We start from the raw sequence: 20187 nt of genomic DNA on the forward strand, positions 1-20187 counted from the left end.
TAAGTTGCCTGTTTACATTGATTGCAGAGGTTTGATTCTTATTCATATTAAATCGCTGAAATGTTAACAAATAGAGGACGGGTAAAAGTAAAAAGTATAGTAATCTGTAAAGTATAGAGGAGGAAAATAAGCAATAAGTTAATAAAAATATAAAATGTCAACTTGTTTTTAGCAAAGATGAATCAAGGAGGTATAATTATGAAAAGGTAATGTCTAACAAGAAGACTCATAGTCAAAGAGTTAAGAGAAGGGTAGAAGCCATGACAATTGATGATCTACCGGTTTAGGCGAAGAGGCCGGATCGCGACTCGTGTTGGTAAAATAAGGGAAGGCAGGAGGTGGCCCTACGTGTTTAATCAGGTGATACAGTTGATGAATAACTGCCACGAGTGTAATAAGTTCTCCTTGGTGAGTAATTAAATGTTAAAATGAATCAAGCGGTAGATAATCTGTGAGATAAATTCCCAAGTAGAAATTAATTATAAAGATAAACTCTATGAACGGGTTGTGTGGCAGGCAATACTTAACAATTACACAAAATAAATGTGCAGTTCAAAATTAAAATAAAAAAATAAAATAAACAAGCGTAAAAAGTATGAGGAGAAGTAACGAGAGTGGGAGTGATAAAGTCACATCCAAATAGTGAGTGAAGAAGGTGATTACAAACCTTGACCAGAAGTGTCTAATGAAGTAAGTCAGTCAGGCAAACTCTTCCTTAAATGCTGATAAGCGTCGTCTCCATCCCAGAAAATATGAAGATGACCCAGTGAAAAAGTGCAGAAATCGGCCGAAAATATCAAATACTAGAAACAGTTAAAAAGTGACAGAATTCAAACACAAGGAAAATTTATGACATAGATAATAATAGAAAATATCTTCAAACGGAGTTTTCTTAGAGGGTAAGATATTCTTTCTTAGAGGGTGAGATATTCTTTAATAAGTCCTCATGATTAAATGAGAAGTTACCTAGAGGTACTAGATTAACCGGACTGCTAGCGAGGAGTCGAGAGTGGGAATAATATAAATGCGGAATAAATTCTAAGATAACAAAAAAAAACTTGTACAGAAATCTAAAGTTCGAACAAAAAGTCTAGGAAAAACCTGTGAACCAAATAAGCAGAATCTACTTACTACATAATGATAATGTAAATATTACCAATGCAGATTTTAAACTACAGATTGAATCATAACACTTAACTTATGGAAGGCCGTCATAACTTCAAATACATCCGGTTATTGATAGTAAATGTTTTCAGGGACTGAATTTTAAGAAAATTTGAAAGACGATATTGAGAAGAACATTATTTCCTAATTCCTCTTTTAAAGACTGTATCCTACTCCAAGTTTTCAGGTTTGTGCATGTTTTACAGTATTCAGGCAACTCAATCGCTCTCCTACAATTAATGGTTCTTTATCAACCACGTAGCTAGCAATGAGGCGGGGAAGGCGAATCCTCCCCTGGCGATAGCCTTGCCTGCCATGAAATGTTTTTCACAAAGCTTACTTATGTATTTTAAGGCTATGTATGTGCCCAGAATGCCGGATAATGTGGCAAAATACTTCAATTTTATCAAACATTTTCCCGAGGCTGTGATCCGTCGGGACTCGGCTGCCTTTGCAGATAATCTTGATATCGGAGCTGTTTTTCAGTAGCTAATTACTTAGTTAATATCAGTTAATTAATTCCTCGATTTATTCGAAGGACATCAAAATTAGTACTATTTTATAATTCGCAGCTCCAGCACGATATTTTAAGCTGTAAGATAAAGAAACTCACGCGGAGTATATCAAATTTCAGTGATAAGAAGTACAGGATCAAAACAACTTATTCGAGCAACTACTTCCTAGCTGTAATATATTTTGTGAAGACTCTCCTACCCCAGGTTATTGCAGGTTTGTGAATGTTTTACGGTATTTAGACAACTCAATCTCTCATTCTATATAAGTTTTTGATCGATTAATTTGAGGGACATCTAAGTTAATACGATCTTAGAATACGACAGCTCCAGCATGCTATTTGTAAGCTGTAAGATAAAGAAACTCACGCGGAGTATATCAAATTTCAGTGATAAGAAGTACAGGATCAAAACAACTTATTCGAGCAACTACTTCCTAGCTGTAATCTATCTTGTGACGACTGTATCCCCCAGGTTATCAGGTTTGTGAACGTTTTATAGGATTTAGACGACATAATCTCCCTTCCGTGATCAATCATTATAAATTAGCAATTGCATACTAAATTTCAGGTAACTAATATAATTGCGATTTAATTACGGCACAGCTAATGTTGCATTATTATAAGCTATAACACTCTACTGCTAGCTACAGCTGCCATGAATGCGCCGCTTTAAAAGTATAAATATAAGAAAGTAACATGGAGTATATTTCAGGTTTCGGTTCAAAGAAATAGCGGATCAAACCAACTCATATTCCATCTTAACAGTCTGTAAATCTTATAGCTCTGAACATCAGGTACCAAAATAGAATGATTCATTTGCATAATTTTAACGACTGTTCAGGTAGAAAATAAATATCATTGAACCAATGGTAAATTTATGATGAATCATAAAAGTATACTAGTCTGAGCAAAAATGATATGGAGTGTGGACTAAGGATTTTCAGATCTGAGAAGGCTATAACCGGGAAGCATTTAATCTAAAAGTAAAATCAACACAGAAATTGGGTACAATCCGACCGGCTATTAACTTGATTCATGAATGTTATGTAATTTTTGTAATATATAGAGATAAAATGGGCATCTAGATTCTATATGTAGAACTAGAAGCGCCACAATTTTTGGGAAAAAAGGGGTTACAAATGACTTAATTGCTTTGGAGCATAATAAATATTATCATTAATTTTTGGAATCAACACACTGCTTTATCTCGTCTCTTTTCAACAAAGTAATACACTCTTATTATTTGACGCTTCTCATAATATATTATAATTCGAAAATATCTGGATTTTGACGCAACAGTTATAAAGTTATATAACTACTGTTTTATAGGACAATAAGGAAACACACCACTGAAACAAACCTCGGACCCTCTATTCAATTCAAGGCACTAAACGCAAAGCGACCACTGAACGACTACTGAACGAGTAAGTCATTTTAGAAATTAACTGAAATTTGATAATTATAATAATAATTATAATAACTAGAAATTTATACATCGCTTTAACAGAGCTCAAAATCCAAAGATTCAGTTCAAGCCATCTAAAGCGACTCATGAACATGTACATAAGAACTTAGAATTTTATGAAGTATGGTTTTTACGAGAAAGATATTATATGAATACTTCATATGAATACTTATATGATTATGAATATGTGCAGATAGTATAAGAACCTACATTAATCCTTGACACAGGCTGCAACCCCTTTTGATCGCGCGCGACCGGCTTTGCGTGCACCTGCACGAGAGGTGTGCAACGTGTAGCAAATTAATCCTGGAATCTTCGATATCTTTATTCTTTATCTGTATAAATCCCTCAATCCCTGTTACAGCTGATTTCATTTCAGAGATATCAATTGATCAACAATGAATAAATATTTGGAAGATGGAAAACAAATATACGAAGAATACTGCTCAACGGCTGAAAACCTGCCCACAATGCTTCCAAGAGCACCAGAGCAGACCTACATTGATGTATATCCAGATGAAGATCAGCCCGGTCCCAGCTTTACAGATGACAGACGACATCAATTAGACTACGAGACTGAAGTTAAGGTGTATAGGGCTTTGGAAGAGGTAGATGGAAACTTCATTGTTCTTCATAGCTTCAAATACACGCATCATCAATATCGTTTGTGTGCAGGTAAAAGTCATATCCGAAAAGGATGTTCTAAATGCAAAAAAGCGGATAATTTGGACGGGGAATGTGACTTCCTCATCATTTGTGCTGACAGTTTTATCATTATCGAAGTAAAGAATATGGAGAATATTGATGGAGATTGTACGTTTAATAAATTGAAGGCATTGATTGGTACGTACAGGAAGTCAGCTGAGCAAAGAAGCAAGGTAGTGGAACTAATCAAATGTATTGACCAGGACGCACATATTCTTCAGTTCACAGCGTACCCTAATTTTAGTAAACAGTTTAAAGAACAGTTTCAATTTAGTGAGATTACAGAACTCCGGTTAAGTGATGATGAACTGTCAACTATCATATTTGAAGAGGACCTTTGTCGCAACGAACTTGATGCTGCTTGGTGGGCAGCAAATGTAACTCTGGCCGATTCATCATCTTCAGATTCCCATGAGAGAGTAAGGAACATTTTGTTAGCTATTTGGGCCACAGAGAGAAACACGTGTGATAAATCCAAGTGCAGTTTAGGACGATGTATTATGGATGTCAACAAACAACTTAAGGAAGGTCGCATTACTTTTGAGCCTAAAAAAGGTAAAAAACGTAATCAAAATCCCGCAGTTGTCAAAGCTCCCGATGTTATCAGAAACAATTCTAATGTGGAAAACCTAACAGTAGAACAACACAATGCTTTGGAGTCAAAAGAGAATTTGTTGTTGATTAACGGTCCCGCAGGGGCGGGCAAAACTGTCATATTGTGTGGTAAAATACTGCAACTGTTAGAGTCTGATAAGAACAACAAAGTTGTGGTATTTAAGTTTACTGGACCCGGAAACAATTCACAGCATTATCAAAGTGCGTTAGATAACGCCAGTATAAATTACAAACTGATAAGCACAGATGAAGATGATCAAACTCCCGAACAACTAGCTAATCTTATAACAGAGAGTTTGTGTAATGTTATTATTGTGGAGATACCAGGTACTGAAGATACCGCATATTTAACAGATATACTCAGTGTACTAAGTGGTTATAATTTGTTTGTTGATGATATACAGACAGTTATTGATTACAATACCACTGCAGCTGAAATATTCAGTGTATTGATTAACACGTTAAAAGACTTATCAGCAGATAAGATTGTGTGGATAGCATGTGATATTGTCCAGGTTTGGTCGGTATATGACATATATTTCATTTCAATAGTAGCTAATGTGTTTACTGATATATTAGCACCTCATCAGAGGACTACTTTATCTAGTAACTTGAGAAATACGTTTGATTTATCGAATATTTTATCTGTAATCAGACATCAATTTGTTAAATTATGTTCTCTTAAATCAGATATTTTAGATGTTATTTTACCTTCACAATCAACAGGACACTTTATACACGGTACATTGCCTGTTATACATGTTTTTAATGATCGTAATGTTGATAGTATTGTAAGTGTTATTAACATTGACTTAGATAGATTGTGTGCTACACATGAATTAAATTATTCTGATATAGGTATAGTATATACTAATTACACTAGTAGTGTAGTACCACTAGTTAAGAAGAGTGTTAATATGAGATGTAAGAACACTGCTAGTAAGATTGCAGTGTGTGACATGGCGTATTGTGCCTCTAGTGAGTGGCCTGCTGTAATAGTACTGTGTGAAGTGTTGGGTAGTGAGGAGAAGGACCTGACTCCACTTTACTTAGCGTTATCAAGAGCACGTGTACACTGCTCTGTTGTTATGTACCCACGTAAGGGTAGAACATTAGACGATACACGTTACATGTTACATTTGTTAGATAAACTGAGTAACTACGCTCGCATTATACGATATTAGATATGATGTTACTTTGTAATAACGTTAGTGGGTGACTAGTTCTATTGTTATGAAACATGTATACATAAGCCTTTAGAATTAGTGTGTGATTGCACAGCTTAGTGAACTTTTACGAACTAATTACCGATTTTTGAAAACTTTTGACCAAGCCGGGACTCGATCTCGCTACGTCCGGGCTAGACAGACAGACAAGGCTTATGTCTAACCGATTGCGCCACTGTGCTGATAACAATACAAACATATTAAGCTATCAATTGAGCGTTATTTTGCAAATAATTTCACCCACTAACCAAACTTAACTATTCGTTATTAAATTGTAGTTATTAATATAATGCTAATTACTATGAAATTACTAACCACTATAGAATGTGTTATCATTCATTTTATCTGTCTTTCAGTGAAATAAAAGTGTTTTAAATCATAATGTTTCGTATAATTTAGGGTTGACCAGATTTAGCATAATGTCTAGGTTGCTAGGTCTAAACAACCTAGTCGGAAAACAAAAAATCTTACCTTTACATATGAATAATGGGCACTATCCGTCGCGGAGTCGAGTCCGCGGCGGAGCCGCCGGACTTCGAGCGGACTCCGAGCGGACTCCGGCGGAGCCGCCGGACTTCGAGCGGACTCCGGCGGTGCTCCGCCAAAATGTATTTACAGTGGACTCGAGTACATTTTGGCGGACTCCGAGCGGAGCCGAGCGGACTCCGAGCGGACTTTAAAGTCCGCCGCGGACTCCGAGCGGCTCCGCGGCGGCTCGGCGGAGTGTCCGCCGCGGACTAAGCCACTAGGCGGACTCCGGTCCGCCGCGGACTCCGGCGGAGTGCTTGGCGGACTCCGCCGGACCTCTCCGCCAGACTTGAATTCGGCGGAGTCCGGCGGGGCTTGGCGGAGTCCGCCAGCTCGGCGGACTCCGCTCGGAGTCCGCCGGACTCCAACAGAGTCCACTGACTTCTGACCTCCGTCTTCCGACCCTCGGCTAAATTTGTCACGTGACATACAACATAGCATTTTGCAATATTGTGGTCAGATGAAAAGGTCGCTAGTGATAAACCTTAACCATTACCCTCACAATGTCAATAGTGTACAACTCTAGTCCTAACTTTGACCCTATAATGTATAAACGTTGACGGCCCTAACCCTCCACCAAACCGTCCGCAGCGAAATATCAATGTCATTGACTGGTCACGTGACCAAAACAATTTTTGTCATATTATCTCATATGGGGAAGCGTTTTTAACAAGCAAAAATACGTCGACCATCACAGGACGACGCCAGCCAGCACTCTCTACGCTCTTCGAGCTCCGATCGTCCTGTGACGAAGTAAGGACGAAGCCTGAGGTCCTCAGGTAACATCGACCACCGATTGAAAATTCAAAGATTTTTTGACATAAAGGTCAAATGTAAAACTAAAATCTTGATGCTGATTGATTGACGACGTCAATTTTTGAGCACAGCGCGAGCGCATGCGGAAAAGGACCGCGTAGCTAGTCAAGATGTTGATAAATATTTGGCTTGTGGCGCGATGTGTTGCTCTAACTATAGCCCTCTCGCTTGCAGTAGCGCGCGACCGCCGGAAATGACTTGTGGAACAAGCGCGCCCGCAGCGGCGCGAAAGCACCTGGTTAGCTAAATAAACGCGATGTGCCTTGCATTGTAGGATGAAATCCTACTAGCTGACGCCACTCGCAGCTGTGATGTTCGCTGTACGTCAGCGATCGAAATTTATACGCGTATCACCCGTTAAGATGTGCCACCCGACGCGCCACGCAATTTTTCTCGTTGCTCGTCGCACGTCGACGCCCTCATTAAATTTTTGGAGAAAATCGCTCGCCAAAATTTGTTGGACCAGGACGATGTCCTAGCCTGGCAGCTCATTGCGCGGCGCGTCGCAACGAGCTTCGTTGTTCGTCGACGTGCGACGAGCAACGAAAAAAATTGTGTGGCGCGTCGAGTGGCACATCTTAACTTGTATCACGTGGTGACCCCCACGGTCGCTTCACTATAGTAGCGTCTTCGACGCTACAGGGGGAGCCGCGCACTTCGTGCGCGGCGGGTCATACAACGTATGACAAATCTTAACGGGGGATACGCGTATAAATTTCGATCGCTGACGTACAGCGAGCAGCACAGCTGCGAACGGCGTCAGCTAGTAGGATTTCATCCTACAAGGCACATCGCGTTTACCTAGCTAACCAGGTCATTGCCGCCTCCGGCGGTCGCGCTACTGCAAGCGAGAGGGCTATAGTTAGAGCAACACATCGCGCCACAAGCCAAATATTTATCAACATCTTGACTAGCTACGCGGTCCTTTTCCGCAATATGCGCTCGCGCTGTGCTTGTAGCGCGATGCACTACTGGGTCGCGCGCGCATCAAATAATGCTTCTCGCAACCACTTAAGCAGATCGGCGAGATGCGAAGGATTGACATTGTCAATCAAGCGCTGTGCTCAAAAATTGACGTCGTCAATCAATCAACATCAAGATTTTAGTTTTACATTTGACCTTTATGTCAAAAAATTTTTGAATTTTCAATCGGTGGTCGATGTTACCTGAGGACCTCAGGCTTCGTCCTTACTTCGTCACAGGACGATCGGAGCTCGAAGAGCGTAGAGAGTGCTGGCTGGCGTCGTCCTGTGATGGTCGACGTATTTTTGCTTGTTAAAAACGCTTCCCCATATGAGATAATATGACAAAAATTGTTTTGGTCACGTGACCAGTCAATGACATTGATATTTCGCTGCGGACGGTTTGGTGGAGGGTTAGGGCCGTCAACGTTTATACATTATAGGGTCAAAGTTAGGACTAGAGTTGTACACTATTGACATTGTGAGGGTAATGGTTAAGGTTTATCACTAGCGACCTTTTCATCTGACCACAATATTGCAAAATGCTATGTTGTATGTCACGTGACAAATTTAGCCGAGGGTCGGAAGACGGATGTCGGAAGTCAGTGGACTCTGTTGGAGTCCGGCGGACTCCGAGCGGAGTCCGCCGAGCTGGCGGAGTCCGCCAAGCTCCGCCGGACTCCGCCGGATTCAAGTCTGGCGGAGAGGTCCGGCGGAGTCCGCCAAGCACTCCGCCGGAGTCCGCGGCGGACCGGAGTCCGCCTAGTGGCTTAATCCGCGGCGGACACTCCGCCGAGCCGCCGCGGAGCCGCTCGGAGTCCGCGGCGGACTTTAAAGTCCGCTCGGAGTCCGCTCGGCTCCGCTCGGAGTCCGCCAAAATGTACTCGAGTCCACTGTAAATACATTTTGGCGGAGCACCGCCGGAGTCCGCTCGGAGTCCGGCGGCTCCGCCGGAGTCCGCTCGGAGTCCGCCCGGAGTCCGGCGGCTCCGCCGCGGACTCGACTCCGCGACGGATAGTGCCGAATAATGAATGACTAATAAAGAAAATGACGAATGACGAGACGCATAACTGCCAAATTAATTTGATAAATGTAAAGTACAAAAACAGAATTAAATATCAATTCTACACGACAATCTATGATAAACACTTCGTGAATTTGCTGAAAATTGTGAAGTCGTTAGATTTAGAAGCCTAAGCTAAACTTTAGCAGCAAAATCAGAAAATATAAGCTAATAATTATAACCGTAAGTGTAAGCTCTCCGACAAAATGACGAAATCATTACTGTAATGTAGTAACGGTCAACTGATAAAAAAGAACTGAGCACACGGACCATATTATCAGGAAACACTCTGTCCGGGGAGTTTACTCGCCAGCGGAATGACCAATCACACCACATAGAGCTCCCTATTAGTGGAGACAGACCACGTGACTGTAGACGCGACCTCGTATTGGTCAAACCAGTAAAACACATACGAGCAGTTCCCGCCTTTTATCTCTATTTCCTATCCGCTAATCTTTCAAAATTTACATCTATTGTTCATATTAGAATTCTGGGTAATTTTCTCAAAGTCGGTTATTATCTTGGAGCCAAATAACATGATAGATTACAGCTTTCATTTAGATAGATAGATAGATAGATAGATAGATAGAGAGAGAGAGAGGGAGAGAGAGAGAGAGAGAAGAGAGAGAGAGAGAGAGAGAGAGAGAGAGAGAGAGAGAGAGAGAGAGAGAGAGAGAGAGAGAGATAGAGAGAGAGAGAGAGAGAGAGAGAGAGAGAGAGAGAGAGAGAGAGAGAGAGAGAGAGAGAGAGAGAGAGAGAGAGAGAGAGAGAGAGAGAGAGAGAGAGAGAGAGAGAGAGAGAGAGAGAGAGAGAGAGAGAGAGAGAGAGAGAGAGAGAGAGAGAGAGAGAGAGAGAGAGAGAGAGAGAGAGAGAGAGAGAGAGAGAGAGAGAGAGGGAGAGAGATAGAGGGAGGGTTCTAATTCGATGTCAAAGATGAGAGGAGCAATATGAATAAGCATCGGACGGTTATTCTATCTTTACTCTTTTTATCTATATTTGACCCCTGTTGAGCTGGTTATCAGACATTTTTGTGGACCTACTAGATTGTACCAACCGAAAGAGAGAGTCGGCGGATGACGTCAATTCGTTTCTCGGAGGAGGTTGAAGTGGAGGGTGGAAGTGCGCTGTTCTTTGAGTTGCTCAGTGCTCTCAAAACAGTGCGATTAGTTTATTATCTCACTGTTTTTAGAGCAACTAACAACACAGTCCGTGCGATTATAAACTAATCGCACTGAATATAACACCAGAAGCGTGGAGATATACGCGGATCTAACTGCATGTATAATACGATAACACCAGTTATTGCACTCGGCTGCGCCTCGTGCAATTAATAGTGTAATCGCATTATACGCAGTTAGAGTAGCGTGTATGATATAAACTATAAGTAATAGTATACAAAGCTGGCTGGTTTGTCTATCGCTTATAATTATATCATAGGTTTCATGTTGTACTCGTATAATGCATATCTATAAGCATTTTTAAATTTCAATGTAAAAAATTAGGGTATTACAAAATAATATACCCATCAGTATCATCAGTGTTATTTTCACCAAAATACCGACTGGAAATCAGAGTAACAATTTTCGCTCGAATTCAAATAATGAAATATTTTGCGCATTCAATTTCAATTCTTATCCACATGTAAAATATTCTAAAATCAATCTCAAGAAAATTCAAAATCGGAATTTTGAATTGTGTCTAGTTGTCGGCCGATAACCACAATTTCCGAGATCCCGAAAAAATCAAAATCCAAAACCTTGTTGTCCAAGTCAGATTGAGATATAAATATTTGGACTCCATCCCCGCAGTTAGCTGGCCACACTGGGTCACGCTTCCTGTTTGTCACTGAAACTACGGTGTTTTCACAAAGGAGACCCTGGCACAGCGTGTTGCAACCATCTATAAAGCAGTTCCAGCTGTGAGTTTTGGTATTTTCGTCGAAACTTTGTACTTCATCAACACAGTGAACGTTTTGAAAGGTTATCTTTAGGGTCCAGGAGGAAATCTCATCAGATATGTACCTCCGTTTTGCCTTGATCCCAAGATGAGAACTAAGATCTTTAAGGGTGATGGTTTGTGCAGCGGATAGGTTCTCTATTTCACCGTTCACCTTTTGTCTCTGAACTGAATATTTGGAGCTATAGTTTAATGTTTACCTATTGAAACTAAAATGTAAAAGTGTAAATGGAAAGAAATTGTATCTAAGACTAAACAATTAAAGTGATTTTTCGACTCAGCGTGCCTTTTAAAATTAAAATGTGTACTAAACTTGTATTTGGATTCTCATTTTTTTGCGTAAATGTTAATCAAGAACTATTTTGGTCACGAAATCGCACTACTCAAGTAATTATGTATTAGGAATGTAATGTAATAACTCGTCACTACAGAAGTACTGACTATAAAACTAACCTAACTGACGTCCAAATACAGCAAGCTCCGAAACCTCGAAAAAATCGTACCCCAACTTTTTGGCATTTTCTTTGGTTATCGAAAGTTTAACTCCATTTCCACAATTACCACGCATGATTTTATTTTCATCTTCAATGCTGCTTTCGTCTACATTGCTTTCGTTCAAAACAGTGACATCTACATATTTACACATTCTTCCCTCACACGGATCACCACAACCACTTTCCATGCAGGTCCAAGTATGAGTGTAGATATCTGAATCCAAACTCATCACTTGATCTACACAATATATATCATCAAAGTGTACTTGGTACCAGAAAGAATCCTCATCGGATACGAACTTTGCAGAAGTGTCCATTTTACCGTCGTTGTAACGAAGAATGATCGAAGATTCAGCAGATTTCATCGGTACAGCCCTAAGTTTCTGTCTGGTTACTGAAATAGTAAGAGTATTAAATTGTTATACAACCGTCCTGCAGTCTGTATTATACAGTCTGTACAGTGTACAGTTTACAGTGTACCGTGTACAGTGTACAATGTACAATGTACAATGTACAATGAACAGTGTACACAAATACTCCGTCTAGTCTTAATTCTTGAATGTGACTTTGGAAGTATTTTGAAATAATCCACCAAAACTTTAAAACTATTCCAATGATAGCTCACCTAGTTCAGGAACAAACTGCCGACCTATAACCAAAATCTCCGATACCCCAAAATAATCAAAGTTCAGCACCTTCCCATCCGCCTCTGGAATCGATATTTTAACCGCAGCGCCACAATTAGCCGGCAAATCTGCACCTAGGGATTCATCGTTCAAAACGGAGACTCGTATTTGTTTACACCTGGATCCCACGCACGTTCCACAGCCATCTAATTTGGCACAAGTCCAACGGTGAGTGGTTTCTCCTCCATTTATACTCAATACTTTATCCACGCAGTATGTGTCTCCAAAATCTACTCGGATATACCAGGAAGAAATGTCATCTGATATGTATCTGCGAGGAGTGTCTATTCCGAGTTCAGACATCAGGTCGTATAGTATCACAGATGATTGAGCAGATGTTACTTGAATTTCTCCCTTGACTTTCGTTCGTAGTGCTAAAGGAGCAGAGGTTATGACATATGAACGAATATAAGAGTTATATTATCATATTAAGTAAGGATTCGGGTGGAATTTCAGTTACTGTTATGTCAGTAATCTTAAATTGCTCTCTTAGCAAACCAGCTTTGGATGAACATTTTGTGAACGGACATAATTTTGGGCAGACATCATTATTGGCGCAAGCATGTCTTCGAACGGACATTGAAGCTAAATATTCTAAGGAGGTTAACATTTGGCGGAAAAAAAAGGAGCAAAGCCTTCCAGCGGGATAGCGGTAAACAGCACAGAATCACAAGACCAAAACCAATAGGGATATTATACAAACTGCAAACATGCTCAAATTTCCGTTCAAGACATAAAGAATGAGCTAATCTGCTACGAAGCTCTTATCACCGGAGAGTTAAAGTACAAACATGATGATGAACGACTAAAGTACAATTATATATTGGCAGAAATTACATGAAATAAAAAAGAAACTCACTTTGCCTGCGACCAGTCACTGAAAACTCGGAAACCTCAAAGAAGTCATAATCTAATGTTTTGGCATTTTCTTTTGATATCGATATTTTGACCCCATCTCCACAGTTTGCTGGGATATCTACAGATGTCAAATCCCCACAAGATTTCGATGAAAATTTTGTAAATGTGCTGTGTTTATCATCATTTAAAACAGTAACATCTACATATTTACACATTCTTCCCTCACATGGATCACCACAACCACTTTCCATACAGGTCCAAGTATGAGTGTAGATATCTGAATCCAAACTCATCACTTGATCTACACAATATATATCATCAAAGTGTACTTGGTACCAGAAAGAATCCTCATCGGATACAAACTTTGCAGAGGTGTTCATTTTACCGTCAATCCCAAGCTCAGGATCGTTGTAACGAAGAATGGTTGAAGATTCAGCAGACTTGAGCTCTACTTTTCCAACAGTTTGTCTAAGACCTGAATAAAATATAAATTGATCCGATTTATTTTGTGTCACTGCAAGTGTGATCAATTTAAGATTGGCCGAAATAAAATGTTTACATGTAGTTGGTTTTGAACTTCAGATTAAAAGTGAATTGTATACGAAAAGGAAAAAGAAAACCTAGTATACCAAATTCTAAGCAGAGAGCGCCCGGTTCGTCTTGATACACGGAAGTGGGCGTTGGCCCGACATAAAGTTGTCCAGTCACTGCTATCTCAGAGATTCCAAAATAATCAAAATCCAACAGTTTACCATCTGTTTGAGGTATGGATATCCTAACCACGTTCCCACAATTAGCAGGTAGATCCTCTTGTAGATCCAGGTTGAGAACGGACACTTCAAGGTCGTTACACCTGGACCCCTTACACGGAGCCATTCCACAACCATCCTCAGAACACTCCCAACTGTGAGTGGTTTCTCTTCCATTTATACTCAATACTTTATCCACGCAGTACGTTTCATCAAAATCTACTCGGATATACCAGGAAGAAATGTCATCTGATATGTATCTGCGAGGAGTGTCTATTCCGAGTTCAGACATCAGGTCGTACAGTATCACAGATGATTGAGCAGATGTTACTTGGATTTCCTCTTTGACTTGTGGTTTCAGAGCTGAAAATCTGGATTAATCATTTGACAAATGTGATGGTATATATCCTATTTTGCTATGAACATTAAATTAAATCGAAATTTAATAAACCAAATTTTGATGCAGAATTACCTTAAAAAGTACCCTGTATTGTTAGAAAACGTGCATACTCATATTACTCAACTACACTATGAGAGTAAATTGATTGTTTTAATATTCAATAGTTTCATTGTAAAGCAATAATCATTTTAACAAAGTTGATTATTGTTTAGTCGGGGGGGGGGGGGGGGGGGGGGGATCAGGTACCAAGTGCCGGACATCACGTCGACTAAGTGTAGTTTTGGATATTTTTCACTAGACCCACCCACCCCCTGTGCGGTACTAACTGTTTTTTTGGATAATACGTAAGACACCCACCCCTTTTGCCGCCTTTTGCGGTACTAACTGTCGAAAAATCGTGGTACTAATTGTTTTTTGGTATATAAAATAAGATACCCACCCAGAAATTTCTTTTTTTTAAAGAGCTCATTTAAACTTTAAAGGAAGACTAAACAAAATTTTAAAAATTAAAAAAAAACCCAAAAAAAAAACTTTAAAAAACCTCAAAACCCATTCCCAAAATTGAAATTTGAGGTAAATTGGGTTTTTTTTGGGTTAGACACCCCCTTTAGTACCATGTACTAACTGTTTTTCTGGAAAATGGGCAGTAGACCCACCAGTTAGTACCATGTACTAACTGTGTTTTTAGAAGAAAAAATGACCCACCCACCAACGTGATGTCCGGTACTAAGTGTATGATCCCCCCCCCCCGGTTTAGTGGAGACGATAATTGTCTGAATTTACCTTGTTTGCGACCAGTTACGGAAAATTCGGAAACCTCAAAGAAGTCGTAATCCAAAGTTTTAGCGTTTTCTTTCGAGATGGATATTCTGACTCCGTCTCCACAGTTTGCAGGGATATTAGTAAACGAAAAGTGCCCACAAGAGCTTGATCTTGATGACATGTTTTCGTTTTCGTCTACATTACTTTCGTTCAAAACAGTGACATCTACATATTTACACATTCTTCCCTCACACGGATCACCACAACCACTTTCCATACAGGTCCAAGTATGAGTGTAGATATCTGAATCCAAACTCATTACTTGATCTACACAATATATATCATCAAAGTGTACTTGGTACCAGAAAGAATCCTCATCGGATACAAACTTTGCAGAAGTGTCCATTTTACCGTCAATCCCAAGCTCAGGATCGTTGTAACGAAGAATGGTTGAAGATTCAGCAGACTTGAGCTCTACTTTTCCAACAGTTTGTCTAAGACCTGAATAAAATATAAATTGATCCGATTTATTTTGTGTCACTGCAAGTGTGATCAATTTAAGATTGGCCGAAATAAAATGTTTACATGTAGTTGGTTTTGAAATTCAGATTAAAAGTGAATTGTATACGAAAAGGAAAAAGAAAACCTAGTATACCAAATTCTAAGCAGAGAGCGCCCGGTTCGTCTTGATACACGGAAGTGGGCGTTGGCCCGACATAAAGTTGTCCAGTCACTGCTATCTCAGAGATTCCAAAATAATCAAAATCCAACAGTTTACCATCTGTTTGAGGTATGGATATCCTAACCACGTTCCCACAATTAGCAGGTAGATCCTCTTGTAGATCCAGGTTGAGAACGGCCACTTCAAGGTCGTTACACCTGGACCCCTTACACGGAGCCATTCCACAACCATCCTCAGAACACTCCCAACTGTGAGTGGTTTCTCCTCCATTTATACTCAATACTTTATCCACGCAGTACGTTTCATCAAAATCTACTCGGATATACCAGGAAGAAATGTCATCTGATATGTATCTGCGAGGAGTGTCTATCCCGAGTTCAGACATCAGGTCGTATAGTATCACAGATGATTGAGCAGATGTTACTTGAATTTCCTCTTTAATTTGTGGCGTCACAGCTGAAATTTTCAAAAATATCAGTCTGACAAAAATGATTTTGCTGAATTTTATAGGATGTAATTGTGTTGTGGTTAACATGGGCACAACTATTTTCACAACTTTAACTGCAAATGAATAAATTTATTTAGGATGATACAGAAGGAATCTTACTTCTTCTAACGCAGAGTGAAGTCAATGGTTGTATAATGTATAATGTATATGTGTAGTGTATTGTGTAATGTGTATATATCTGCATTGTAACTTTACCAAGGGCATGAAAATAATTTTGCATTAATTATCTGGCAGACGCCGAACTAATAAATCTTACGCATTTGCTTAGGTGGATCCCGCATTTGCTTAGGTGAAAAAACATCTGGGAACTAGCTCAAACGTTCCCCCTTGGTACCCCTAAATGAATGGAAGGCGCCTTTGGAATTTGAATCCATCGACAAAATTGATGAATATTGTTCGAAATGAAATAACCAGCTCAACATTCTGAATCATACCTTGTTTTCGACCAGTTACAGAAAACTCGGAAACCTCAAAAAAGTCATAACCCAATGTTTTGGCGTTTTCCTTTGATATCGATATTTTGACCCCATCTCCACAGTTTTCTGGGATCTTAAGAGTTGACAAATCACCACAAGATGTGGACGTCATTCCTGTTAATGCATTGTGACGATTCTCGTTCAAAACAGTGACATCTACATATTTACACATTCTTCCCTCACACGGATCACCACAACCACTTTCCATGCAGGTCCAAGTATGAGTGTAGATATCTGAATCCAAACTCATCACTTGATCTACACAATATATATCATCAAAGTGTACTTGGTACCAGAAAGAATCCTCATCGGATACGAACTTTGCAGAGGTGTTCATTTTACCGTCAATCCCAAGCTCAGGATCGTTGTAACGAAGAATGGTTGACGATTCAGCAGACTTGAGCTCTACTTCTCCAACAGTTTGTCTAAGAGCTGAATAAGTTAAATAAAAAAATCATATTTTATTGGGTGGAGGTTGAATTTCAAAGTGAAATTTTATAATTTCAATTCGTACTATATAGCACAAACTTTAATTGAATTAAATAGAAAATTAAAACTACCTAATACTGAACAGAGGGCGTCAGTGTCGTCTTGATACATCGAAGTGGGCGTTGGCCCGACATAAAGTTGTCCAGTCACTGCTATCTCAGAGATTCCAAAATAATCAAAATTCAACAGTTTACCATCTGTTTGAGGTATAGATATCCTAACCGCGTTCCCACAATTAGCAGGTAGATCCTCTTGTAGATCCAGGTTGAGAACGGACACTTCAAGGTCGTTACACCTGGACCCCTTACACGGAGCCATTCCACAACCATCCTCAGAACACTCCCAACTGTGAGTGGTTTCTCCTCCATTTATACTCAATACTTTATCCACGCAGTACGTTTCATCAAAATCTACTCGGATATACCAGGAAGAAATGTCATCTGATATGTATCTGCGAGGAGTATCTATTCCGAGTTCAGACATCAGGTCGTATAGTATCACAGATGATTGAGCAGATGTTACTTGGATTTCCTCTTTGACTTGTGGTTTCAGAGCTGAAAATCTGGATTAATCATTTGACAAATGTGATGGTATATATCCTATTTTGCTATGAACATTAAATTAAATGGAAATCTAATAAACCAAATTTTGATGCAGAATTACCTTAAAAAGTACCCTGTATTGTTAGAAACCGTGCATACTCATATTACTCAACTACACTATGAGAGTAAATTGATTGTTTTAATATCCAATAGTTTCATTGTAAAGCAGTAATCATTTTAACAAAGTTGATTATTGTTTAGTGGAGACGATAATTGTCTGAATTTACCTTGTTTGCGACCAGTTACGGAAAATTCGGAAACCTCAAAGAAGTCGTAATCCAAAGTTTTAGCGTTTTCTTTCGAGATGGATATTCTGACCCCGTCTCCACAGTTTGCAGGGATATTAGTAGACGAAAATTTCCCACAAGAGCTTGATCTTGATGACATGTTTTCGTTTTCGTCTACATTACTTTCGTTCAAAACAGTGACATCTACATATTTACACATTCTTCCCTCACACGGATCACCACAACCACTTTCCATGCAGGTCCAAGTATGAGTGTAGATATCTGAATCCAAACTCATCACTTGATCTACACAATATATATCATCAAAGTGTACTTGGTACCAGAAAGAATCCTCATCGGATACAAACTTTGCAGAGGTGTTCATTTTACCGTCAATCCCAAGCTCAGGATCGTTGTAACGAAGAATGGTTGACGATTCAGCAGATATCAGAGAAACTGGTCCAACAGCTTGTCTCAGAACTAACGAATTTATCATAAAATATGAATTTACATACAACATTTACATGACATAAAATATCGAAATATCATAATTTTTGTTCAGAATGCTGACTATCACCTAATTATTGACCATTGAAGTTTTCCAGTTATAAATATAATCGGCTTATTATTTTACCGGCCCCTACATCTTATTATGCATTTGATTGAGTTATCTTATTTCATTCTTAATTTCGCTAAAATGGATTTCTAGTATCTATACAAAAGTCTTTTTAGCTAAGCTTCCGATTAACTAAATAAACCATTTGAGACTCAAACTCATACACTTATAATTGCTATATAACTGACAATCACTTACCTAGATGATGGCAATCCCGTCCAATCACAGCCAATTCTGCGATTTCAAAGAAATCATATCCCAACTCCCTGGCAATCTGTCTTGAAATGGACACCTTGACTCCAGACCCACAATTACGGGGCAAAATCATATCTCCGGTTCCGTCACCCTCGTTGAGGACTGTTATATCAACATACCTGCACAAGGGAATATATTGATTTGTTGAACGGTTGTTTTTATATAGCTATATAGGCCATAGGGTCATCGTGACAATTATGTGTATTATAATTAATTATATTGTTTGAATAATGTTTTACATACCTACACATCACTCCCCCACACGTATCATCACAACCCCTCTCAGTGCAGTTCCAGGTATGCGTGTAAATACCCGTGTCCAGACTCAGAACCTGGGCGACACAGCGGGTATCTTGGAAGTGTACTTTGAACCAGAATGTGTTCTCGTCAGAAACAAATTTAGCTGAGGTGTCCATGTCTCCGTCTATTCCTAGTTCAGGGTCGTATTGTCGCAGGATTACGGACGATTCAGCGGATTTCAATGTTATTTCTCCTTCAATTTTTTGTCTCAGTGGCGATTGTGACACATCTGAAATGCGGAAAGCTACAAAAACATATTGAATGCATTTTCTTGGAATATATTTCTAGCTTGTACAAGAAGTTGTAGTTAGTAATAGTTGAACGATTCAGTGATGAAAGAAATAACACTGTTATTTAAGTATTCAATAATTGTGAATATACCTGCAGATCGCTTTCTTTTTTGTGTGACTGATTTACTTCTCAGTGAACCTAAAAATAATAAATTTCAGCATAAGTTTGAACGGAAAATATCTTAATTTAGCATAACATACATATACTTCATATCATTTTAACCATAGTTAGAAATATTGGAATATAAATGAGTAATAAAATCACAAATTCTATTCGATCCTCGGGAGCTAGGTTAAAATAGAAATAGCTGTTATACCAAATAGGTTCAGAATAGGTTTCACAATCTAATTTTATAATCATATCTTTAAGCTAAATCATCAAATAACCTATGTACTAACAAAGATGGGTGGTTTCAAAAACAGTCGATAAATATGTAATTAATAATTAATTATGTAATTAATAATCTATAACCTGAAGAGCACTGTAAGTTACACATGTTCACTGCAATTTTCTCAATTTTCAAGCATTTCCTGCGCTCCCTTCTCGTCATCACCCTGGTCCCAGAGATCCCTCCTGGATAACAGTTCCTCATCAGGGCTGGTCTGTAACCGTTCCGTTGACATCCGTCTATCTCCTTGCTGGTCCTCTTGCACAGATACACGCCAAGGTTAGCGTCCACAAAGGATAGGGATAAGCTAACTATGGCGATCTGAACTACTATGAACATGGAATCTTAGCAATATAATATAGGGGTTTTAAAAATTTTCTTTGAAAAAAA

At 39.2% G+C, this 20187-nt stretch overlaps 1 protein-coding gene and 1 long non-coding RNA gene across 3 annotated transcripts in view; one reads left to right on the forward strand and one right to left on the reverse strand.

Moving 5' to 3' along the window:
• Positions 1-20187, forward strand: part of LOC134823968 (claspin-like) — an 87947-nt gene that overhangs the window by 27380 nt on the left and 40380 nt on the right. The window lies entirely within an intron of this gene.
• LOC134823969 (uncharacterized) lies at positions 10534-11829 on the reverse strand. The gene is made up of 2 exons (XR_010161331.1): positions 11468-11829; positions 10534-11182 (listed from the first exon to the last, which is right to left on the reverse strand). It is a non-coding gene; the product is annotated as an uncharacterized LOC134823969 (long non-coding RNA).

Source organism: Bolinopsis microptera, chromosome 12 (genome assembly GCF_026151205.1).
Source record: "Bolinopsis microptera isolate Bmic1 chromosome 12, MBARI_Bmic_1.0, whole genome shotgun sequence".
Classification (NCBI taxonomy): Eukaryota; Metazoa; Ctenophora; class Tentaculata; order Lobata; family Bolinopsidae; genus Bolinopsis; species Bolinopsis microptera.